This window comes from Myodes glareolus, chromosome 18 (genome assembly GCF_982192425.1).
Source record: "Myodes glareolus chromosome 18, mMyoGla1.1, whole genome shotgun sequence".
Taxonomy (NCBI): domain Eukaryota; kingdom Metazoa; phylum Chordata; class Mammalia; order Rodentia; family Cricetidae; genus Myodes; species Myodes glareolus.
Genome location: NC_142043.1, coordinates 37,561,474 through 37,587,622, shown reverse-complemented (window position 1 = coordinate 37,587,622; position 26,149 = coordinate 37,561,474).

Sequence of the window (26,149 nt, the reverse complement as noted above, 5' to 3'; positions counted from 1 at the left end):
GTTTAATATTTTATAAGAAACCAGCAAAGAAGTTTCACTCTTTTACATTCCCATCCTTTGTAATCATAGAGTTTTGAAGCAAAATTATTAATTGCAAGTTTGGATTTCTTTAGGAAATAAAGGAAGTTAGTAATTCTTAAACTTCTTTTTAATTCAGTTTAATGGTTATGTCTTTGAAGGAATCTGTTTCATAGGTGATTGAAAATACTGGAATAAAGTTTCTATACTGTTTTCTTACTATCTTTCTCATCTGTAAGATTTGTAGTGATGGCTCCTCTTAGATATCTAAGGCGGGCACTTTCTCTCCATCTCTTTCTCTTTCAATTAGCCTGGCTACAGAGTTACCCATGTCAACTTTTAATATCATTGGTTTCTTCTAGTGTTTTCCTTTTTGTTATTTTATTTTATTTTATTTTTCTATTTTTAAAATTGATTCTGATTATTTCTCCCAACTCCTTCAAGTAGTATATTATAGGCTTATTTTAATTTATTCTTTTCTCATGTAATTAATTGCTTCTATATATTGCCCTCTAAGCTACAAGTCACAAATAGTAATCCAATATTTTTATTGATCTGAAATATTACTTTTGGTGTTGTTGTGACTATGGTGTGTATGCACGTGTATTCACATATGTGTGTGGGAGCACTCACTCAAGCACATACATGTTGAAGCCAGAAGTTAACATTGGATGTCTTCCTCAATTGTATTCCACCTTATTTCTAATTTATTGTTGTTGTTATTTTTATTATTGTTGTTGTTTTATTATTATTATGGGGATGTGGGGTGTGTGTAGGAATTGTGCATGTCAGAACACACCAGAGGAGGTCAGAGAACAACTTTATATAGTTGGTTCTACTCCTTCCAGCTTTATGTGATGTCTAGGTACCAAACTCAGGTCATTGGGTTTACAGGGAAAGTATCCTTACCTACTGAACTATGTCACTGGACCTCATTAATTTGGGGAATGATGTCTCGGTGAAACTGGAGATTATAGTTTCGACTAGATTGACTGACCAGTGAGCCCCTGAGATCCACCTGTCTCTGCACTACCAAGTTCTAGATGCCTGCTGCCATGCCTGCCTTCGATGTTGATACCAGGAAGCTGGACTCTGGTTTTCATGGTTTTGCAGCATGAATTTTACCCACTCAGTCATCACTTCAGACCCATTTCAGCTGCTAATCGCCTTTCTTCTTTCACACACAGAACAAAGCTTTATTTCCAAATACTTGTTTGGAGACTTTCAGGTATTTTATTAGTAGTCACTCTTCCAATTCTGTTGATGTCAGGGGTGTTCTTTGTTATTTCAACACTTTAAAAGCCTATTTGAGACATTTTAAAGTGGCTCATTATAGCTTCCATCCACGTATTCCTGTTCCTGCTCTCTCCCTTTGTTCCTCCCTCCTTCCTCCCTTCCCTCTCCTTCGCAGGCACTTTGCTCTACAACATCTTCCAGCAAGGTGCTCTGCCTCCCAGATCTGCAGCTATGGGCCCAGCAGCCAGGGATGGAGAGTTGAAGCTGCAGAACAACCAGGGATGGAGAGATATGCAGAGAAGCCAGGGATGGAAAGACAGATCTGCGGCTGTGAGTCCAGCATCCAGGAATGGAGAGTTGAAGCTGCAGAACAACCAGGGATGGAGAGATAGATCTGCGGCTGTGAGACCCAACCAGTCTTTTCCCCTTTACTCTTCTAGGATGTCTTGTCACAGTGACGGAGCACTGACTAACACCAATGTGGAGATAGAACCATTTAGACTCCACCACCCGTTGGTCATTAGAAGATGCTCCTCTTTGTCTCTGAGAACATTTCTTGGTGTTTACCTTGGCAAATTAAGCACTCATTTTTTTTCCCTACAGTTAGCGAAGGCAGGCTCTGTCCTTTTTCCTTCATTGACTTTTAACTCTTCTGTGCCTTTATTTAAAGTGTGCATCTAGTAAGTATAACATAAATGAACTGTTTCCTTGTATCCAGCCTGGCGAGCCACTTTTAATTGAAATGTTTAACCAATATCATGATTTGTTTTCTATTTATTCATTTTATACCATCTGTTCAGTATTACTTCTCCCCCTTTCTTTCTCCTTTTAAATTAGTTGGACAACATTTGCTCTTCAGTTGTGTCTCCTCTACTGACCTTGAGTTTTAGTGGTTAGTGTGGAGATTTATATCTGTGTGGCCAGCAAGATGACTCAGAGGTTAAGGTGGAACCAAGCAAGTATGATAGCCTGAGTTTGGTCTTCAAAGCTCATATAAAGGTAAAAAGAAAGAACCAATAACCCTCTCTCTCCTCTACCTATTTAATATCTATCTATCTATCTGTCGATCTGTCTGTCTATCTATTTATCTATCTACCTACTCTGTCTAATTCATGTCTATCCATAGTTAATATTTTAATTCATGTAGACATGTAAGAATCTTCTATACTCTTCCATATTTGTACGACTTGTTTTACACTTTAATTTTAAATTTAAATAGTTCATATAATTTTTTCTTAATGTTGTAGTTTTAGACAGTAAGCAGTGTGGGAAGAGAGAAACAAGAGTGTTCTGCCATCATTCCACCTGTCTTTACTAGTCTGAGATCCATTCAGTTCTTACCTGGTTTCATTTCCCTTTGGTCAAATGAGCTGCCTTTAATTCTCTTAATCGTGTGATATGGTGAAAAATTTCTTCAGGTTCTGAGTAGTTTGAAAATACCTTATCTTTAACTTTTTAAGGATGTGTCTTTGGGAAACTGTACCATGCTATCCAAAGATGTCACCCCTTTTTGTTTATAATGCTCAGGACTTACTAGGGTTGAAGCCTGGATATAATTCTTCAACTCTGGAATTCTTTTGCCATTATATTTTCAGCATGTTTGCAGAAATACTTCCTGGCTTCTCTTCTGAAATTAAAATGATCATGTTATATTTTTTCTATCAGTTTCTCTTGTGGGAGAATTATCTGTATTCTGTCAATCATGTTTTAAATAAACGCTGATTGGCCAGGCAGGAGGTGTAGGCAGGAAAACCAGACAGGAAGTGGAAATGATGCAAGGAGAGCAGGAGAATTCTGGGGAGGAGGAAGTTGATTCCTCCCACTCCTGCCCAGATTACCGAAGCAGCAGGATGTGAGCTGCCCCACTGAAAAAGGTACTGAGCCACATGGCTAACATAGATCAGAAAAATGGGTTAATCAAGATGTGAGAGTTAGCCAGTAAGAAGCCTGACCTAACGGGCCAATCAGCATTATAACTTACAGAGATCTTTGGGTGATTTTCTCTGGGACTAAACAATTGTGGGGACCTGGTGGGAGGACAGAAAAACCCCCAACAAGCAGGCCCCTCATGTTACATTCTCTAGAGTCATATTTGTCTGCTTATTATCCCCTCACCTTTGCTGCAAGCCCTGAAAAAGCTATGTAGTGGCTTCTGGAGGTTATCTGTCCAAAGACTCCACTCTTCCGTCATCTTTGCACCTCTGATGACCATTTTCCTCTTGGTATTGAGTGATGGTTTCCGCTTCTCATTTGTCCAGTGACTTTAGCTTGTGTGCTGTACATTGTGAAGGCAAAATTGTAGAGAGGCTATATTCCTTTCCTTCGGGAGCGCCAAACATTACTTTGGCAGGCAGTTAATTTCCCTGCAGCATAGATTGGTTTTCCACTTCAGTAGGACAAGCTAGCTTTTCTGAGGTCTTACACAGAATGCCTAGGATCCTGACCTCCTCCACCCTCACCCAGGCGTGGTTTCTTCTCTCTGACTGATAGAGTATCCCGTGTTTCCCACTGTGGGATCATCTCTGGACCCATTCACTTCTCAGCTCCCACTACTTGGTCTCTGCTGGACCTGTAGATTCCCTTGTGCGTGTAGAGCTTAGTGTCTGTTACTGACTCAGGGGGGCCCTGCACAGATCTCCAGGATACCTTCCACCATATAATCCCCTCTTTGGAACCTTCAGCACTCAAATTCCAGCCTATCTCTTCGCGACAAGCAGTATTTTTCTTCTGCTAACTGAGACTGCTAGTCTTTAAGGTAGACAAGGGGAATTTATCCACTGGGCACTAAGCAGGCATCTCGTATCATCAAAGCACAGTTTAAACCTGTTGAAATCATGAGTGTTAATGATAAGTTCTTTACTTCTTATTGTAAGCACTCCTGCTGTGTGCTTCCCTGTAAGTAAGCAAAGATGGTGGAAGATAGGGCAATTTGGCCTCATATTGGCAGCTCTTAGATTCTTTCTTGTTGCCTTGTCTACCTCAAACAAAAGGCCCATCAGTCAAACAACCAGGTGGACTACCCTTATTCCAGTAACAGCTGCTTCGAACACCTTGAGAAAACTACATAATAATTGGTGCTCACTGCCCCACGCCTTGAAGGCACAGCCTCACCCAGGGCTTTTCAAACACTCTATACCAGACCTTTTCCCATCACAGGCCTCAGTGAACTCTCCATGACCCTAAAACTATTTCCAGCTAGGCTAGAACAGGAACATTTGCCTGGTGGCCTAGCAAAGCAAGAGCTGTGATCGGTGCAAGTGCAACCCTTTGTTAACCTGTGATGTGTGCTGTAGCTGGTTCAAACACCCACGTCTCTGACTATACAAGAACACTGTTAGCGCTCGGAGGAACTCAGCTAGAGTCATCCCGCTGTGCTGTCTCCTGAGGCATTGCAACATTAGGCTCAATAAAAGACCACCTCTGTCAAGTGGTCTTCACTTGCTGACATTAAGTCAAGTGCAGTGCAGGCAGCATTGGTAACATGAGGAATGCAGTAGCAGACGGCCACAAGGAAGCAACAGCAGAGATGGCAGAACTGGAGCCATGGGATGCTGAACAGGCTAAGCCACAGAACTGGGAAGGCGGCTGGCAGCTGGCGGCTGGCAGTTGGGGCTGATGAAGCTGGATGATTGAGAATAGCCAAGGTGTTGGGGGCAGAAAGATAGCAAAAGAGGGCAGAAAATGGATGCTGAAAAGGATAGGAGGGGCCAGAGAAGAGAGCCTGTGTGCCCTGGATGCTGAAGGAGTTCTAGACAGTTGACAAATTTTTAGGGCCAGATGTCTTAGACATGCCAGACCAGGTATTGTCACAGTGGTCAGTGTTAGGGCTGAGGAATTCTAACACCTAGCCCTGTCTGCCAACGCTGTAACACGACTTCAGCCAAGGACTGAGGAATCCTGACTTCCTATGCCTTTGCAAGAGCTGTCACATTCTAGAGACTGAGCATCCCATACCCGTGGCCTGTGTGAAAGCTGTCACACCAGAGGGCACCACCTGCCGCTGTTCACGTCAGCCCGCTGCCCCCGTGCTTGCTGTCAAACGCAGTGATAGCAAAGTTGCCAAAGGCCAGGGCTTGAAGAATTCTTGCTGGCTCTGCCTGGGTAGAGTGAGGATCCCAACCAGTTGGGTGGAAATAGTTTCCTGTTTTAGTCTACTTTCCTGCCACGCTCCAGGCCAGCATGTCTCAACCTGTGGTTGCGACTCCTTTGGGGGGTCCAACGGTCCCTTCACAGAGGTCGCCTAGGTCACCAGAAGACACAGATGTTCACATTATGATTCATAACAATAGCAAATCACAGTTAAGAAGTAGCAATAAAAGTAATTTTGTGGCTGGGGGTCACCACAGCATGAGAGACTGTATTTGAGGATCGGAGCATTAGGAAGGTTGAGAAACACTGGTCTAGACTGTATTCTTGGGTAGGAACCTGGAGCACCAGTGATGTCATCCCATCCTCCCCCAGGGGCCGCGATCCCATACTATTGGTTGAACAACAGTAACAATTGGTACACTTTTCCTCCCTCCCTCCTCTAGGTCTTGTGTTTGCTTGTGGTAAGAACATAAGTCCGATGCCCATCATAGACTAAACCAGAACCTCAAGAAGACCCCAGTTTAGACGTGGAAGCAGAGCTGTGGAAACCCCATATGTATTGTCTAATCATGGTCAGTCAAGCTGTGACCTTCGGAATCCTGAGGGACTCCTGGCTTCCTTCTGCTTGTAGGTCTCTCCCTGACACATTTCATGATACATGGCAACGCAGGAAGTGCGGCAGCAAGAAGTGCTTGTTCATGCTTGGATGTAGCCTTCAGACACTTTGGGTAATAAAAGACCACTGGGGAAGCTTTGGGCTTGGTAGTCCTTAGTTGGAGTCAGATTCTCCATTCAACCTGCTGCTTTGTGTTCCTTCCTAGTCACCTTCTCAGTTCTTTATGAAAAAGGGATAAAAACCCTCCCCTTTAGAGGGGTTTGCAGTGATGAATTAATGAGTGTTCAGGAGTGTGCCTATGTAGAGATGTATTCCACAGGTAACATGTTGTGATGCTGGAACCTGGGGCAGATGTTGTGTGGCCCCCTTCCTTCCTCCTTCCCTCCCTCCGGCTCTCTCCCTGTATACCAAGCTGGTGGTGTTGTTCACTGAGGCAGTGGCTCTTGGTGTTATTATCTTTGAATCACTATACAACTCTACAAACACCCTACTTCCTTGAGCCATGTTACTGTCCCCCTCGAGACTGTGACTTGCCGGCTGCCTGACTCTCCATTCCGCAGTAGAAGATGCATTAGGTAAGAAAGCATACAGTCGGAGGAGAGGGAGTGCTTAGCGCGGCTGGCAGTGTGATGTTAGAGACTAGGAGACAATAGAGGAAAGTTACCTTCAGGAACAACTCAGCTGGGAGGAACCCAACCCAAATAACAAAGGTTTAAGTCTGGCATCAGCCTATGAGGATCTCCCTTGCTGGACTCAACACTGTCCCAAGTTCTCCAACCTAATCTGGCTTGTTGATAAAACCTTTTGCTGTCCAATCAGCCATCATTTCGGTCATCCCCTTGTCGGGGTGTGGAACTTCCAGGGAATCTGTAAATGGTTGACTGCTCAGGACCAAGCCAAAGAAAGGATCTCAGTTGAGGAAGTCTATCTCCAATCACTCCCCCTTCTCCTCTCTCCTCTCTCCTCCTCCTCCTCCTCTTCCTCCTCCTTCTCCTCCTTCTCCTCTTCCTCCTCCTCCTCCTCCTCCTTTTCCTCCTCTTCTTCCTCCTCCTCCTCCTCCTCCTCCTCCTCCTCCTCCTCTTCTTCTTCTTCTTCTCTCTCTCTCTCTCTCTCTCTCTCTCTCTCTCTCTCTCTCTCACATCTCTTTCTCTTAATAGACATATGGCCCAGTATGACTGAATGGTTGAGCATGTTAACCAAGCCATCCCAAGTAACGAAGTGACAAGCATCGGCAGGATAAACTCACAGGTTTCTGTGTATTCCAGGCTCCTATGGACCTTGGCTTTTGGCTTCTTGTTACCCAATTCCTAGCACCCATCCCTTTTCCTCTAGGTTTCTGTCAACTGTACTCTTGTCTATTCTCTTTCATACATCTTTGCTGGTAGCAATAGACTATCCTGATTTCTTCTTCTTTAACCTTGTAATGTGCCTTACGTTTATACCTAAATGTTACCCTACTACATGAGACTCTGTCTTCCTTCCTCTCTCAACTTTAAGCTCCCATGATGCCTTTGTTCTCCCATATTTTATTGGATGGTGCTGGGCATATAGTAGGTACTTAATAAGTCATTGATAAGAGAAGGTGTGACTGATTTTATCTAGGACAACAGAAGTAACTTCTTAGGCCTGCATTGATTTGCTTTGCAAACTTTTCAGGAATCAGTACCAGTCTTCAGCAGGGTTGTCTTCAAGGTCTTATGGGCTCAAACTATTGATGCCAAATCAACGGTTTATTAACCAAAGCCGATCAATTTTATTCTTGATATTTTTCTGCACTGGCAGAAAGAAAGTTCTTGACTGAGAGAGGAAACTACCAAACTAAGAATAAAAGCAACATCAGTACTAAAGGGTTTTAAATAAAAATCCAGATGAAATCAGCCATAGGCAAGTGGTTTCCCATCCACTGATCCCATCTCCAACCCTCTGTCACTGCTGGCAAGATTTCCTACCCAGCAGGCAAAGTTCACTGGAGTCTGGCAACTTGCTGGGGTAATCACATTCTTCTCAGACATTTGGATCATGGGAGCTTTAAAATGGTCCACACCGCTTGCTAATTTCTAACTGGGATCGGAGTTTTTCTGGTTCTCACTGACTGAAATGTCTATGCCAATTAATAATCTATTCACTGAACCAAGGGTCATGGCGTATAGCTTGGCTTTTTCTCTCCATTGCTTCCCGCTGTGTCTCCTAGGTTCGTCTGGAACCTGTGAATTGGGACAGCTCTTTACCCCAACCCACTGTGGGAAGACACTGCACAGATTGCCTTGAGTTCCTTCCACAGCGTATCAGGCAGGTAATATTTTTCTCAGCTTATAGATAGAAAGTGCGACCCCAAGAGGCTGGAGAACTAATGGCAGGTGACACTGGGATTGGTGTTCCTGGTAGAACATTCTCAGTTCCGGTCAGAGCCCCACCTCCAGGGATTAGGTAGATGCACTCATGAGGACCTGAGTGCAGATATCCAGCACTCATATAAAAATCTGCACACATTTGTTACCCCAGTGCTGGGAGAGTGGCCAGGGTAGGTATCTTCCCAGGTTATTCTGAGTTGTGAGCTCCATGTTTGGTTAAAAAAAAAAAATCTCAAAGCATAAGGTGAGATGACTCTGATGTTGACCTCTGACCTCTGACCTCCACATGCAGATATGTACATGTGCACCTACATGCACATACACACACAGGCACACACACACACACTCACCAGCTCCAGTTGACTTAGCAAGATACTGATCCCCACAGCTGAGAGATGTAGATCTGAGGCAGAGGAATTGTCCTTAGGACTCATTCCTTGCTCTCTTCATACTCCATGCACTCCTTCCATTGTGGAGTCAAGATAGTGGACAATGTTACAATTTTACATCATATGTTCACAGCTAGTTCAGCGAAAAGATCACCTCTCTTTTATAAAGACGGTTCCATCAAAGGTTCAGAACTGAATCCCGGTGGTCTGGTTTAAATGTCACATGTATCTAATGTTTAACCTTATACACCCCAATTCATGCCTTGATTAAGCTAACTCCCAATCAAGGGATATTTGGTGGGGGCATCTGATAAGCCGTTGGATCGTTGTGATGGAGCCCTCATTAAAGAACCCTCAAAGAGTTCCCTTCCCTTCCCAGAATGTGCAAACACAGGGAAAAGATGGCTGTCTACAAACCGGAAGTTTAATCTGACTACACCTTGGTGGGAAACTTCTAGCCTCCTCATCTGTGAGAAACAAACGCCTGTCATTGATGAGCTGCCTAATCTGTGGTCTCCTGTCTGAGCAGCTTAAATGGACAAAGAGGCCATGCCCAGGTCTGAGAAGATCGTGTAGCTGCATAGCTTGTTTAAACTGTGTTCATTCCCCAAACTGGGACACAGGTAGGACCACACAGCTGAGCCAGAGGGCCCAGGTAGGTGAAGACAGGGACGTTACCAATAGAATGGGGATGGGTGGCTGGAAGGCAGAGAAAGGTATGTAGCCCCAATGTTAATGCTTTGTCAACAGTTGTGTTCCTGAGTCTTCCCCTCAGGCAGTAGCTGGAACTATCCAGGCCGTCACCTCACTGAAAAGGCAAGGAAGAACCCATCCTAACAAAGTGACCCTTCTTTATCTCTGTATGTTCAATGAGTGAGTTATGAGGAAAATAGAAATCTGACCATTTTCCCCCTTGAAGAGTTCTCGTAGGTTCTGGGGTACGCATGTTTACCTCGGAAATCAGGAAGGGGAAGTGCATACCACGTGATAAATGCTTACCCTGTACCTATCCCTGTAGCAGAACTGCCACTGCAGAAGGTTCGCCTTTCTGGGCTCACCCCTCACGGCAACCAGAGGCTCTGACCCAAGTCATGCTGCTCCCCAGATGAAATGAATCCCACAACAGGTGTCCATCGGTCTCGCATCAACCCAAGGGGCTCCTCCCCGAGATCTTTCTACACAGATCCACTCGGACTTCATTGGCTGCCGGGTTCTAAAGCCAGGCTACCCAGGTGCGTGTCTCCTCCCAACATCGTATCACAACCCCTGACCTCAGACAAACTACGTGGCCTCGCTGAATGTCAGTGTGCCTTAGCTATAAATAATAGGTATAACTGATGTAGTTAAAGTAGTTAGCACAGACCTCGAGCGTCCCCAAAGCAAAATCAGCGTTGGCTAATACGATCTCAGCTAAGACTGTGACAGTTAAATGAGCTGATACCCATGCCGCTTAGAACAGCTACTGCCACATGGTCAGCGCTCAGCCAGTGTTCTCACTGCCGTTATTTACAAAGCAGCAAGACGTAGGGATACTAGCCTGCTGGCTAGTCTCACAGCTGCGGCTGCCTGGTCCGTCCATCTGAAGGACAGTTAAATGTGACCATAGTTGTGCTTCCCCAACACAGTGGGTCTTGACTCAGTGGAGTCACCCAGGAAGCACTGGTAGTCCTGGAGACCCGAATCGGTGCCCAGAGACCGAGGGAAACATAACGTTGTTCTGTGGAGGAGAGGGAATGTTTCCATGCTTTCCCAGTGGTTCCAGTGGATAACTGGGGATGGAAACCCTGGCCTAGGGAGATTAGCTGGTGGAGGACACACTAGTTTGCCCAGTAGGGACAGAAGAGTTGAGAGAAGGGGTGCCTTGTCATGCGAGTTTAGAAGGGAGGTGTGCACAACTTCAAGAGCACAGATATGGTCCCCTCAAAGGCATCCCAGTGAGCATCAGACCAAGGACAATCAATGGCACTCATAGACCCAACCAGGGGCTCAGCTTCTCTAGAGAGAGCAGAGCCCAAGCTTGTGCAGAGATGAATCTTTCCAAGCTGGGTGGAGGAGACACAGCTCCAAGCTAATCTGCTAACATTGGAATTCTAACTCTGGCCAAGATGACATGTCCCAAGGGAGAATTTCTTAATAGGCAAGGGCTATTGATGGGTAGTTGCAGAAAATGCGAGAGTCCTTACAACTTGGTAGGTGTTAGGACAGTCAAATAAAATAAACACACATTCCCCTGCTTTGTAGGCTAAATTGTCAAGAGAAAGGAGAGTGCAAAAATAGGAAGGCGCCATATGGGCACCTGTGTACAAGCTGCGGGCACTATTGGCTAGTGTGGCATGGCGAACGGAGCCCGCGGTTAGAGGATACAGGCTCTAAACACAACTGGCAATCATCACACAATGGCTGTACCCCATGTGTTTCCATCTCCTTGGGGAGCCTGTAGAATGACTCCATTCCAGTCTCTACCCTTACATAGCCTGCCTTATCCAGGTAGGAATCTGAATAAAACTCGAACCACCCTCCTCCAGCTAGATTCAGCATGCAGCTAGCATCTAGACAATGACTCTGACACCTAGGACAGAGCTGAACAGTGGAAGGAAGGACTCCAGGTGCACAAGAGAATTCCAGGGCCACAAACTGGCTTCTCCAGCTCTACCATTCTCTATGACTTTCTGAGTGTCATCGGCCTGGTGATGTGTCAAGGGAAAGAGACAGGACTTTCAGGGGCTACGGCAGGTAAAGGGCTCTGAGTGCTTGCACTTGTCCATTTTGAACAAAGAAAGTCCTGGCAAGGCAGGACTTGGTTTGAATTACTATACATCAAAGAACAAGAAGGATTAGAAGCATATATATCCTTCATCCCAAGCTCTTCCGGGCTGCAACTGAGGGTTTTGTAGCAGGTGGGCTTTGCTCCCCTATAAACTATCACAGGTCCTGAAAGCACCCCACGTTTTAGCAGCAGGAAACCGGTCTCCAGGGCTGCCAGCAACACTGCAGGGGGACTGAGTGGATAAGCTCTGTCCTCCAGGTCAAGCAGGGCTGGGGTGGAAGGGAGTGTCTGCCAGATGCATTTTCCTCTCAAGCACCTCTCCAAAGGACCAAACTGTTCCCATGGTAATTTGAGCCAAACAGAGGGAGAAGTGGCTCCTTGTTGCATGGTCACTTAGACATAAGTGTGGTTTTTACATAATTTCCTTTGACTGCATCTGTTACCACGGATCACACCCCACCTCCGGAGTGCACCGTGCTATTTTTTTTTTTAAGTGGAAACTGCGGGAAAGGGCACCTTTATCAAAATATCAAAATTGCCCCCTCTTTCTCTCTCTCCTCTCTCTGCTTGGAAGCCATCAGATTGATTCAGCTCAAGGCTAAATATAGGGATGACTAACAATGATTTCCACAAGAGGCTTAGAAATTGCTTGTAAGCGAGCAAACGGAAAATAGATTATCCAGCAACTACATCAACTACCATTTAAGACAACAGCCTAAATCCAGCCACTGAGAGGAAATGAAAAGTAATGTACTCTTCCTCATCCTGGCATTAGCTCAGCATCAAAGCAAGGTTGCCTCGGACGCTGGGTACCGCCAGGGCCATCATTCCTCTTTGGAGGAGTCCCTTGGGAGGGCTAGATGGAGAATACAATTCCATAGCAGATCCTGAAGTGAGTTTTCTAAAAAAAAATTGGGTAGTTAATGAGCCCTGGCTCTGTTTGTCATAGACAATGAAACTGTCACATCTTACAATTCTGAGGATGCTGAAGAAAGATAAGTCAGAGAATGCAGCAGAAGGTTAGGAAATGGCGGCAAGTCGACACCAGGCCCAGAGTCCCAGTCAAACAGCGCTCCCCATAACCATATCCCCTAATTAGCCTGGAGGGGAGCACCATGTGTGCCCAGCCCGGCAGGCACATCCACCAGCATCCTGATGCTGGGATGGAGGGCTACTAGCCTCTGCATTGTGTCCTAAGGGTTCTACTCTACTCAAGGTGAGAGGTCCATGGACCAATGGGATGTGACGGCCTGAGTTCATGTCCTCAGCCATGGAGATGTGAACAACTGTCATGCCCCACTTCTCATACAGCTTGGGCGCTAAGAAGGTGTTTCTTCTTTCAGCTATTGTGAAGAATGTAAGGAAGATCAGCATATGGAAGATACACAGGATTCAGATTTTAGGGTCCTTGGTGATGTTCTGTGGAAATACAGCCTTACGCGCTTGTTCACACAGCTTTTAGACTACAGTCTCCTAGGGAAACAGTGGTTTAGTCACCTGAGACTGCTCTCTGAGTCCCATAGAATATGTGGTGACAGGCCATACACAGAGGAGAGGTTTGCCTAGTTTATTTCAGAGTTGGAGGCTGGAAGCCCATGGTTGATAGCCCTGGCTGCTTGGCCTCTGAAGACGGCCTACTGGCTGTGTCAGAATGTGGTGGCAGAGACACATGTGAAAAGGTCACGTGATAAGGATGATGGAGGATGGGCCACTACATGTACATTGATGTCGTCATCAGAGGGCAGGTGCTCTTAGGACTAACCACCTTCCAGTAAATTCTATCTCTTAAGGAGTTGCCATCTCTCGGCATCACCACACAGGAGAACAAGCTCCCAGAGCATGAACTTAGGATGCATTCAAACCACAGCACCCACAGAGCCTGAAATCTTGACCCTGTGGCCATTTATAAACTCACCAGCTCTAGATCTGTCTACTCTATGCTTAGGACATCCCCACTTTCAAGTGTTCTACCCACAGGCCCCCACTGCAACTGTCTGCAAGGCGGGGCTTCTCTGTTTGTTATCAAGGGAAGCTAGAAGCCAACTGTCTACACTGAGCCAGATGGTATTCCCTCTGTCCTTTCTGGGATTCTTAGTATGGAAAGTGGGGCTGGAAGATAAAGGAGATGGATCTGAGTGGGAGGCCCCCAAACTGGCCCTCTCTGGCCTGGATATTCCAGCATAGAACCTTAAGGAGTCCAATGATTTGATGTCAACATTAGGCCTTTGGGGTGTAAGAAGATGAAGGAAGACATTTGTAACCTGTCCCTTTCAAGGCTCCTGTGTTTGGATACTTGGTTCCTGGTTGGTGATGTTGCTTTGGGAGGCCATGTGCCCTCTGGGACATGAGGTCTTTAGGGTGAAAGTAAATCAGCATGTGGTCCCAGAAGGCCATACCTTCCCCTGGTTCTGGTCTAGTTTTCTTTGATTTTGCTGTTATACTGAGTAGGCCCAGCCCTTATATTCTCTATGCTTTAAACTCTTTCTGCTTCCCTGTCCATGTACCTCTAAAACCAGAAACCAAAATAAATCCTTTAAGTTGCTTCTGTCAGATATTTTGTCACAGTTATAAGAAAAGTAACAAATGAGAATGGGCTTAGTTTTATTTTTTCAAAGATTTATATTTTTTTTTTAATTGTGTGTATGCCTGCATGACTGTATGAACGCAAGCAAGCAGTACCTATAGAGGCCAGTAGAGGGCAGAAGAGCCCCAGGTCTGTTGTGAGCAGCCTGCTGTGGGTGCTTAGAACAGCATTTGGCTCTGTTGTAACAACAGCAAGCAGTCTTAACCCCTGAGCCAATTCTTCAGTTCTGGTGAGGTTTTTTTTTTTTTTTTTTTTTTTTTTTTTTTTTTTTTTTTTTATCATGGTCAGTTGGCTGTACCTTTTAAATGCTTACGAGAACTACCCGAGGACCTTTATTTGTCTTCATGCGTTGGAGTGCAAACTGCAGCTCTTCCCATACAAATGCGCTCTGGGTCAGGAGTAACTGTCATCACACTTACCCAGTCCCACCCTATGCTTGCAAATTAATGAATTGTGAATGTGCAAAGAGAGACAGAAGCAAGTAGACCTCTGTGAGTTCAAAACCAATCTGGTTTACAAAATGAGTTCCAGGCCAGCCAAGGCTACACAGTGAAATCCTGCTTGAAAAACAAAACAAACCAACCAGCCAAACAAACAAAATGCTATGTTGTGGGAAAGGCCCAAGAAAGACACATCACTGAAATAACAGAAAAGAGCTAGGGTTGGGGCAAGAGGTGCATGCAGAAGTAGGAGAGCAAATAAGTTCAGTTTCATGTGTGCCCACTTTGCTCTGCTTTTGGAATCATAGACATGGTATACACCTTAATCATCAAACACTTAGAGGGGAGGGAGATGAAGTTCCAGTCCAAGGAATAAGACACCAGGCCACAGTCTTGACCATCCATCAAAGGCCAGGAAAGTGACTGTGCACTGGGCCATTTCACTTGAAAACAGTTCCGCTCTTATTGCTGTTTGAGATTTCCCACTTCCTGCTTTTAACTGACACCCCTCTTGTCCCTTCATAGTAAACACAGTTTCTGCTCATTGGGAGCGCTGCACTGAGAGTTCCATGTGAACCCCTTCTCTCATCCTTGTGAAGAATGCCTGAAAGAAGCCGCTGCTGTAGGGTCTTCTAGAGCCATCGTTCCTCAGTTTTCCCCTTCATGCTGGAGAAGGCATGCTAGAGCCCACAGTAGTCGGAGTATATGCTGGAGGCCTGACATCTCTGTGGAGCAGGCAACAAGGAGAGCTCAGAAAGCTGGTAGCAGCTTCCAGGCCAGGACGCCACTTCTGCTATGTCCCATGTCCCGGAGGTTCCACAACATCCCCCAAACAGCACCTCCTGCTGGAGGCCGGGCTCAAGCACATGAACCAATGCAAACATTTTAGATCCAAGTCACACTAGGTGTTATAACTTTACAAGGATGATTTCATTTAATGCTCACAGAGGCCCAGTGAGATAGATATTCCTTTAGCTATAGATAATGCAACTGAAACTCAGAGAGGGCAAGCCATTTGCCTGAAGTCACAAAGAAAGGGAGTGCTCCTGATTTAAAAAACAAAACAAAACAAACAAACTGGTAAGCCTAACTTCAGTGCTCTCCACATGTCAGGTTTGCCCATAGTGCACAGACTAGATGAAGGAATACAGAAGAACACCCACCGCAGTTCCTATAACTGGGTACCAGTTCTCTTCGGGAGTCTATGCTGGGTGGAGTAGATACAGCAGCAGGCGTGTGCCGTCTGATGTGCTAAAACGTGAACCTCACTCAGTGACAAACAGTAGGAAAGTTTTCAAAAAGTTTTAAGTGAACTTGTCTCCATCATATCGTTGTATGGCTTCTAAATATAAAACAGAACACTGCAAAGCGCTCGAGGTTCTGGGCTTCTCTGTCCTACATCGCCACACCCTGCTGAGTTCACTGGCCTGGCATTCTTTCCCTGCCGAGTTCACTGGCCAGGCATTCTTTGGTGGGAATTTTGGGAAGCAAATCCCTGTGGCGTGTTGTGGAGAATAGCGCAGGGTCAGGCAAAAGAAAGACCCAGGGGAGGGTTTTTGAGCCGTACCTCCTTCTGTTAGGGTTTATTTTGACATGAGCATGAGGATTTGTAGGACAGAACACTGAAAAGCGCTGTTGTCTCCGTGCTGGTAATCCGAGCTATTTCAGAGGCTGAGGCAGGAGGATTGAAAGTTCAAGACCTCACTGGGTGACAGAGTTCAATTCAAGGCCAGCCTTGTCAAATGAGTGAGAAACTGTCTCAAAAGAAAATGTTTAAGGCTCTGGATGCAACCCAGGGGTGCGGTGCTTGCCTGCCATGTACTCCCCAGTACAAAGGGGGGGGGGACGCTGTTGCCAACAGGGTACATAGCATCATATGGAAGAGAGAGAAGAAGAGGGAGAAGGGTCCAGATGTATGGGAGGGAGGTTTAGTGCCTCAGATGGACAGAGCCCGTGGGGAACTGGGAAGAGGAGAAGGCAGTGGAAGTGTCCGTCTCTGTGAGCATACCATCCTGGCAAAGGCTCCACCACACTCCCACCTCTGGAAGATACACTTACCAGGAGGATGCTTTGGAGAGAGGCACATATGATGTGAATCCCAACCTGCCAGGAATCAGCAAGTCCAGAAATCCAGGGCAACTTTATCCCAATCCCTGGCAAGGGGCCTGTGTCCCTCAACTTCTTTACAGAGCCCTGTGGTGGTCAGCCGACTGGCCCATGAGACTCTCTGAGTAGATGGTGTTTCTGGGTGTGTCTGCAAAAAAGCATTTGGGGGTGAAATTGTCATCTGGGTCAGTAGACCATGTAGAGCAGATTGCACCCCCACAGTGTGGGTGGGCTTCAGCCATTCTCTCGGGAGCCTGAATGGAACAGAAAGTAGAGGAGAAGGAATCTGGGTTTGCACCCTTCCTACCTCGTAGCTGGAGCAAAACATCTTACTTCATCTTCTGCCTCAGGTTGGGATTTGTACTATCGGCCTTCTCGGATCTCAGATGTTCAGTCTTGGGTTGAGTTATATCACCGGCTTCATGTGTCTCTGGAGAACCCCATCTGAACCTGGGCAACAGTAAAACAGCAAGATGACTATAACTCTCGAAAATGAACATGCTCGGGCATTGTTCTTGGGAGAACATCTACAAGGGGACAGGATCCTCCGAGGGAGAGGAGCCACTGAACAGAAGAATGCTGGGACCAGAAGGGTCCACTAGGGATTTGGGTTATAGTCGTCTGCTGGGGCTTTGGCTTTGACAGGACCAACTCTGCACCTGCCAGGCCTGGACCAGCCTTTCAGAAGAGTTTATTGTCTTCACAAAGCATCAGCTTCATGTCTCTCGCTGTCAGCGCTGTGAAGTCCTGATCCCACCCCCCCCCCCACACACACACACACAGATCGACTTGAGGCTAAGTGGTATTTGGTAAATGGAGTTTATTCCGTTATTGGAGGTGAGGCCAGGATTAGCAATGCTGTGGATTTCAACACACCTGAAGTATGGCATGAAAAATTTCCTTAATACTGAGTTCTAGTTTTAGTTTACTGTCATCTGAGAAGATCCAAGAAGTTGTTTTGATGGATTTGTATTTGTTAAGACTTGCTTCAGGGCCTACGCTGAGATCTGTTTTGGAGAAAGCCTCGGGTCCTGCTGAGAAGAATGTGCCCTCCATAGCCACCGGATGAAGCAGTCTGGAGAGGGACCTCTGCTGAATGCATTTGGCTTGCAGTCTGCTCTAATGCTGATGTTCCTGTGATGAGGCTGGTTTTTGTTTCTGCGTGGATGATCTAGCCATTGATTAGAATGAGTTGTTGACATCTCATTATTGTATCCAGAAATACCTGTCAGCAGTGTTTGTTTTATGAAATTGGGGCCCTGTTGCTTGGAGGATATATAGTCTCAATTATTTCACACACACACACACACACACACACACACACACACACACACACACACACACATCCCTGTAGCATATATAATACCCACCATTTTTTTTTCAGGAATGAGTCTTATTCTCATGTTTATTGTTTTCTATCTCACATACTTCCTCCATTCCTGTGTCTGAATCGTTTTTCCTTTTTCTTTCTTTTATTTTTTATTATTGATTTTTATTGAGCTCTACATTTTTCTTTGCTCCCCTCCTTTCTTCTTCCCTCCCCTTCAACTCTCTCCCAAGGTCCCATGCTCCCAATTTACTCAGGAGATCTTGTCTTTGTCTGCTTCCCATGTAGATTAGATCTATGTATGTCTCTCTTAGGGTCCTCATTGTTGTCTAGGTTCTCTGAATATCCATCATTATTATAATATCCATTACTATCATTATACCAAGGTATATATGTTATGTAATATTAAACACATCACTGATATATACATTATATAATGGTACATAACGTATTATATATGTGTATATATTATACATAATATGTATGTTTATGTAAATATAAACAAGATAATTATGATGTTATATAAAATATTATAATATCCACTAATATTGTTATAATTTTCACTATTATTATTATTCTACATTACTATTATTATATCTTTACCTCATTCTACCTCATTTGACCAATATGTCTTAAAGTGTCTATTAGAAGGTGTTAGGGATCCCATTTGCTTGATAAACAAACTCTCTATCAGTGTGTGTGTGTGTGTGTGTGTGTGTGTGTGTGTGTGTGCCTGCCAGTGAAGTATAATTTCTTATATTCAATAGGTATTTGGAACTTGGGTTTTTTGGTGGTGATGGTTCCTGCAGGTACTGGAAATTGAACTGAAGGTCTCATGAGTACTAGGCAAGTGATCTAATGTTGAGTCCCAGTCCCAGACCTCGTCTTTTCCAATCAGCTGGTGAACATCTTTTAATTTACATAAAGCTATTATTCAGAGAGATTCACTGATTCTTGTAATTCTGCTGGTTGCTTTCCTGGTTAGTTCAATTATTGCTTCTTGTCGGTTTCCTCCGCTATTTGTAATAGGGGTTTGGTAGTTGACTGTGTCAAATGTGAGTGACTCCCAATGCTAGTTTTGTGTGTTTGGATGTGTGTGTGTGTGTGTGTGTGTGTGTGTGTGTGTGGTGACAAATATCAGGTATTCTGTTTAGGGCTGAGCATTCAGCAGTCACTTATTTTCACCACTTCAACCATTTTGAGTCTCTCTATTAACCTCTGGCCACTACAATAAGAAGCTTCTCTGACGAAGGTTGAGTACTCATCTATGGATAGTTACATAAATATTTAGAATGCAGTTTTACAATCAGTATATTTTTTTATGATAAGTACAATGAGCAAAAGCATAAGTAGTTGGTTGCCCTCTGTGGCCTAAGACCTCCCTAGCCATGGCTTGTAACCAGATTTATAGTACCAGACCTAACGATGAGTGGGCCTCAAATCTAATTAAAAAGTGGTTAGTTCCCCCATAGCATCTGTAGCATCGGTGGGCATATCTGGGCATAGCTTGCCTGGAAGGTCAGGGTCTTCTTCATTTAGCAGCTCTTTTTATGCTAGAGTCTTATATGTGGTCTCTTAATTGTGTCCCGGAGCTCCCAAAGCTGTGGCCGTCTCTGTTGTTGGTATTTACTGCAGCATTTCCCCAGTCTCATCTTTCATCCCTTCGCATGAAATTATTTAGTGCAAATGGCGAAGTTGGTAGAGTTTAGATAAAGTTTAAATAAAGAAACTGGGGTTTCGGGAAGATAGAGGTCCTGCTTAAAATTACAAACCTTAGACACTGCCACCCATCAGCCGTGTGACCACAGACATGCTTCTGTTCCTCTCTGAGATTCGGGCTCCTGGACAATAAGAAGCTAGGAACTGGGCTGTTGCAGACAGCAGAGATATAATAGGGAGGTTGAATGGTGTGAGGAATGTACATTTCTCACAGATAACTACTAACTCTTATTATATTACTAATAATTAAGCTATTATTATACTACTAATAATTACTTTTTTAAAAGCCTTTGTCAGAGCTAGGTGGTGGGAGGATGAGAAGGTAAAATTAGCTACAGTCCCACATAAACTACGGAAGTGGATTTATGACAGAAAATCAAAGGCAGCAATTCCACCCAGGGCTTCTTCCTGTCGTGCCAACGCCACATGCACTACGTGATCTATTCCTCTCAACAATCCCTGTTATTTGATGAGGTCCCTGCAGCTCCTCCTGCATTAGGAACTTACCTCCGCCCCCGTCAGTGCATCAGTGTTGGGGTGTGAGGACCTAGTACGGGGTGGTTAGGCCCACGTGAATGGATCAATGTCCTTGCCTTGAGTGTGGGCTCATTACATTCGACTCTCTCTTGTCCCCCATTCCACATGACCATCGCCCTCTGCCACGTACAACACAGCCCCAAAGTCGTAACGTCAGACCATGTTCTAGAATTATCACCAAATAAATCCCTTTTCTTTACTATTTCCCCAGTCTGTGAGTGGTGCTTAATCTTGGTTGTCAACTTGACTGTATCCGGAATCAACCCCCAACTAAGAACCATGACCCTATCAGGTGCTGTGAGGGTGTTTCCAAGCAGGAAATCTACCTGAGAGGGGGAAATCTACCCCCAAAATGGGCAGTACCTTGCTGCTGTACTGGCCCGGATAGAGAATTGAAGGGAAAGCGGATGCTTTCTCACCAGCCTTTGCTCCTGGTTGATGAGGTCGTCTACCCTGTTGCTAGTACTTCCATCCTCGGCGGACACTACAGCCTCCATCCTCCGCGGACACTACAGCCTCCACCCTCTGAGGGCACTACAGTCTCTACCCTCTGCAGACACTACAGTCTCCATCCTCCGTGGACACTACAGTCTCTACCCTTTGCGTACACTACAGTCTCTACCCTCCACGGACACTACAGCCTTCAGCCTCCATCCTCCGTGGACACTACAGTCTCTACCCTTCGCGTACACTACAGCCTCCATCCTCCATGGACACTACAGCCTCCATTCTCCGCGGACACTACAGTCTCTACTCTCCACGGACACTACAACCTCCAGCCTCCATCCTCCACGGACACTACAGTCTAGCTTCTTCAGCTTTACAGCACAGACTTGAAGACCAGCAGCTCTCCATTGAATCCTCTAGACCTTCGGGGCCAGATTGGGATGGAGCATCTAGCCCCATAGACTGAGTACCTTTCACGTTGTCAGTCTCTCCAGCATACAGAAAGCACGGCTAGACTACCTGCTCATACCGTGTAAGCCAATCTAATAAGCTCTCCTTCGAAGATATGTTCATTCCATTGGTTCTATTTCTCCAGAGAACCCTGACAAATACAGTGATTCTCTACTAGCGCAGAGAAGTACCCATAGAGGCTTGTCTGGAGGGCAGAGCAGGAGCTGAGGAGGCACTGAACTGTGGTCAGCCCGTCAGGGCAGAGAGGGGTCTTTGATGTGCCACGGGTAGGTAGAAGGCAGGCCATTGCCAGACTCCTTTCCCCTCCTTGCCTCTTTAAGTCTGGCACCTTGCTGAATGCACTAGAAGAAAGGCCACGAATCAGAAACTCGCTGACTGACACACAACCTCGACTCAGAGCTGGAATAAAAGAAGTGACACTCTCCCAGTGGCGGAAGGAGTTTCTGAACAGAGACATGATGCTGACTTGACAGCATGCCTGGGAAGCCACAGTGTACTTCTGCAGAGGCGCTGCATCCTGCCGGCCTGCGAACGCTCTCCTCATCTGCTGCTGCCCTGGTCTCTGAGCTACCCCTGACAGTTGCTCTGTAACCAGCCACATCCTCTCTGCTGTGCACTCACAGTTTCTCTCCTGCAGCGGACACCATTCAGACTCCCAAGGCCCGAAGGTCTGCCTTGCCCTACTCCTCGTGAGCACACCAGTTTTGAAGCATTTCTGGACTATCCCAAGCATGTCCTGCCTAGAAGCTTCATCCTGGCTGATCCCTCTATCCATTTAGCGCTTCCTTCGGGGATCTGATTCCTTTCTGTTGTGCAGATGGCAGCTCAGGCAGTTCCTCTGCAGAAACTCTTCCCTTGCCCCACAGTTCTTTTTGTACTCTGAAGCCAATCACCATAACAACAATCTCTATCAAGGTAGCAGGTTAGCTCCTGTAGAGAACTACCAAGTACTCCATGCTTAGAGCAGCACTTGGCACAGGGACAGTGGGCCGCAGGGATATTCGTTAAGCCATGCATTGTGTAATGAAGACTTCTGGTTGGGGTGAGTGTGGCCCTTGCTGAAGGATGCTCAGGCAACCCAGAGCAGGCTCTGCAATTTGGAGAAGCCCTCATCAGACTGTTCTTATGGCCACCACAAGTTAGAGCTGTTTAGGTGTCCGATATAAAATAGCAATACAGTATTTACCCTTCATAACTGGCTTTTTTAGCATAGAGCCCTCAAGGTACACCCATGTTGTAGCATACAGCAAGACAAAATGTGAAGAGAGAATCTTTGGGTTCAGTCCCTGTGCATCCCTGTCCATCAATCCTGCTTTACTTTAAGCCACCCGCTCCCCAAGCCAAGATAAATTATAGGCCTACCTCAACACTATACAAATCAACAGGATGTTACTAAGAGCTCACAGCCTGGAAAGTTCTGAACTGAGACTGTTAATGACATGCCATTAGCACCTTTGAAGAATTCACAATGCAAAGAGAAGCAAGCAATTACAACTGCCTTACTCTGTTCTTTTAATACATCTTGAGAATTGTGCATACCTACATAATAAGTAGAAACCAAAATTTTAGATGAAAAATATTTTATAATTGCTGAAATAAAACCAAGTACTTACATCTCTTGTGAAACATATACATCTTTATACTGAAAATTATAAACTGGTAATGGAAAAAAGTCACAGAGGACCTAAATGCTTGGGAAGAAATATTGTGTAATGATTAGAATATTCTAAGTAATAAATACTTCAAGTTTCCCAAGTTGACTTATAGATTTAGCATTTCCATCAAAATTTTAGGAAGTTTCTTTTAATATACACAAGCTTATTGTTAAACGTCTTTAGGAAGCGTTTAGAACAGCCATGAGGACATTGAGTGGAAGGAATCATTATACCGTATGCAGAGCTGCAGTAGTTGGGACATTCTTCTATTGGTATCAGAGAGACAGAGAGAAAATGAATGGAATAGAGAAGCCAGAAAGGATCCAAGAAATATGTTCAATTAATTGTCAACCAAAGAAAGAGCCAACATAATCTTGACCGTGGGAAATGAACTCCTCAGTAAATGTTTCTGGAATAATTTGACTGTGGTAAATAAAAACAAACAAATAAACCTTAACCTATACCCAAAATGTAGAAAAATTAACTAGGAATGAATTATAGACTTAAATACAAAATAGTAAAGCTTTTAGGAAAAAAAACGGAAATCATCAAGCTTCAGGACAAGGTTATTGTTCTTAGACTAGGCACAAAACATGATACATAAAGAAAACATCAATACATAGGTCTTCATCATAATTTAAAACTTCAGTTCTGTGAAAGCTCATATTAAGAGAGAAATCTACAGATTGGAGAAAGCGTGGCGAATCCCATGTTTGATTAAATTTACCCAGAATGCATAGCAAGTCTCAAAGCTCAGCAATCCAGTAGAAAGAGAGCCAGAGGTACACACACTGAAGAGGATGTACAGAGGGTCAACAAGCATGAAAAGATATTCAACATGATTGGCCATGTTAAAGACACAAATTAAAATCGCAATGGAAGCCAGGTGTTTGTGGCGCATACCTTTAATCCCAGTACTTGGGAGGCTGAGACAGGTAGCTCTCTCCATGAGTTTGAGGCCAGCCTGGTCTACATAGCTAGTTCCAGGCTAACCCAGGCTTCATAGTGGGACCTTGTTTCAAAACAAGACAATATAAAAACTACAATAGGGTGTAATATCACAGCAATCTACCAGAAAGGCTAACATAAAAAACTAGAGAGACCATGAAAGGACACTGGGGGTGCAGAGAAGTTGGGTCACTTACATGTTGTGGGGGAGGAATGAAAGTTCACAGAATTCTAAAAAGCATTTGTCTAGTTTCTTCTACAACTAAAAAAAAATGAATGTAGCAAGTATAACTTTAGGAAATGGTCCTAGAAGACTGTTCTTACCTCCTCTTGCCCCTCAAATCCATCTCACGTGTCCTCTAACAGTGACTTAGCAACTGTGGTATATCCATGTCAAGGTACGTTACTCAGCGATAAGGAGGAAGGCATGGTTGATACATGCAATGAGTTGGATCGATTTCAGTTGAGTTGACAGCCAGTCTCAAAAGGTTGCATATCATATGACTCCACTTACATAAGATCTTGGAAGGGATAAAATTGTAGCGGTGGAGAAGGCTATCCATGGACACTATCCATAGGGTTTATCAGTAGGTATTTGGACAGGGTAGCACAAGGGATCCTTGGGGAAATATGTGTTGACTAGTAGAAGTCATGAATCCACAGTCTGTAGAACATATATGCATATGTAAGAGAAGTGAGATTTTAGTGGAGACAATGTGTTGCATGAACGTGAACTGGGCCTAGCTACTTCATACTACTACAGCTATGTAAGATTTTACCTTGAAGGGAAACCAGGACAGGCTACATTGGATCTCTCTGTATTGTTTTGTTTTATTTTTGACTGTATGTAAATCTACTATTATCTTCAAAGAGTATGTATATATATATGTATGCAAGTATATGCATTTTTATGTATATGAATTTTTCATGCATGACTGTGCCTTGTGTTCATGCAGTGCCTGAGGAACACCAGTAGAGGGCTTCAAATCCCTTGGAACTGGAGTTACGCATTGTTGTGCATCGCCATGCGGACAGTGGGAACTGAACCCAGGTACTCTAGAAGACCAACGAATGTGCTCTTAACAGCTGAACCATCTTTTCAGCCCATCTTTAAGGATTATATTTAAAATACACATACCTCTGAACAAAAGTATTCCCATATAAGTGTACAGATTGTCTTCCCACTTGAAAGGGATAATCAGTCTTGTTTGCCTCATATAAAGAGGATAGAAGGCTAAAAATGGTTAATGCAGGCAAGAAAAGAGCCTACCGTTAGTCCCAAGACTAGCTCTTTTCAAAGTCAGCTGGGGATACACTGAAGATGAAGCCTTAATATGCCCATTTAATCTGGGAGAAAATTTAGTTTCAGAAATACAGTATATGCAACTTAATAGTCTTAGACTATCATCTAGAACTGTTCGGTTGTAAGTTATAAAAATTGGACACAAACTGAATTAAAGGAAAAGTGTCATTGGTTGAAGTAACTAAAAGTCTTGGGGCTTGAGGCACAGCTCAGTCCAAATGCTAAATCCTTGTTTTGAGGATTTCTTATTCTGTATTGGATTTATTCCAGAGTTGGCTAATCCCAAACAACTACGAAGGCAGCTTTCCTTCACCAGCGAAGCTGTCCCATGAGAAGTCTCTCTCCTCTCATCCAGACTCACTCTTCTGTCTTGAATCCCATACCTAAAAACATGGACAAGTCTAATCGGCCTAGCCTAAGTCCCATACATAATCAGCTTTGCGTTATTATGACAAATGAATACATCAACCAATAAAGAAAAAAGGTTTGCCTATGTTCACAATTTTTAAGGTTTCAGCCCATGATGGATTGGCCCAACTGTTTTGGGGCCTGTGATGAGAGGCATCCATGAAATAAAAACAACAAGAAGGGGACTAGCAGCCCAGAGTCCCTTCATGGACACGTCTCCAGTCTCCAATGACCTATGACTTCCTTTTAGGTCCACCTGCTCCCAGTAGCTCCTAGGCCTGAGCTTCAATACTTCAATATGGGGACTTTTAGACACCAAACACAACACAAGTCTACCCCTGACCTGATATCTAGACTGAGTGCTGGGGGGTTGGCCATACACAGAAAGCTGTCCTCCTCCTTCATATGCCTCTTTCCCCATCTGCAGATGCTGACCCGCTGCTCAGGGGAGTGTGTTTGGGAGTTAACAGCTTTCGAGGCCACTGAGGAAGAAAGCCCCCTCCCATCTCCCTAGTGGCACCACAAAGGTAAACATCTGCTTTGCTACTCTTAGGATTTAGGTGATCCTGTGAAAAGGTGGAGGCATCTGGGCTCTGTTGAAGACCATTAAGAGAAAGCTACTTCCTGCTGTTTAAGATCTCAGTTCTCCCTCAGCTCTGGGTAGACATCTGACATTCTCAACTACCTAAAACATCGCATACTGTCGCCTCCTCCTTTTAAGAGTCTAGATGAACTTGT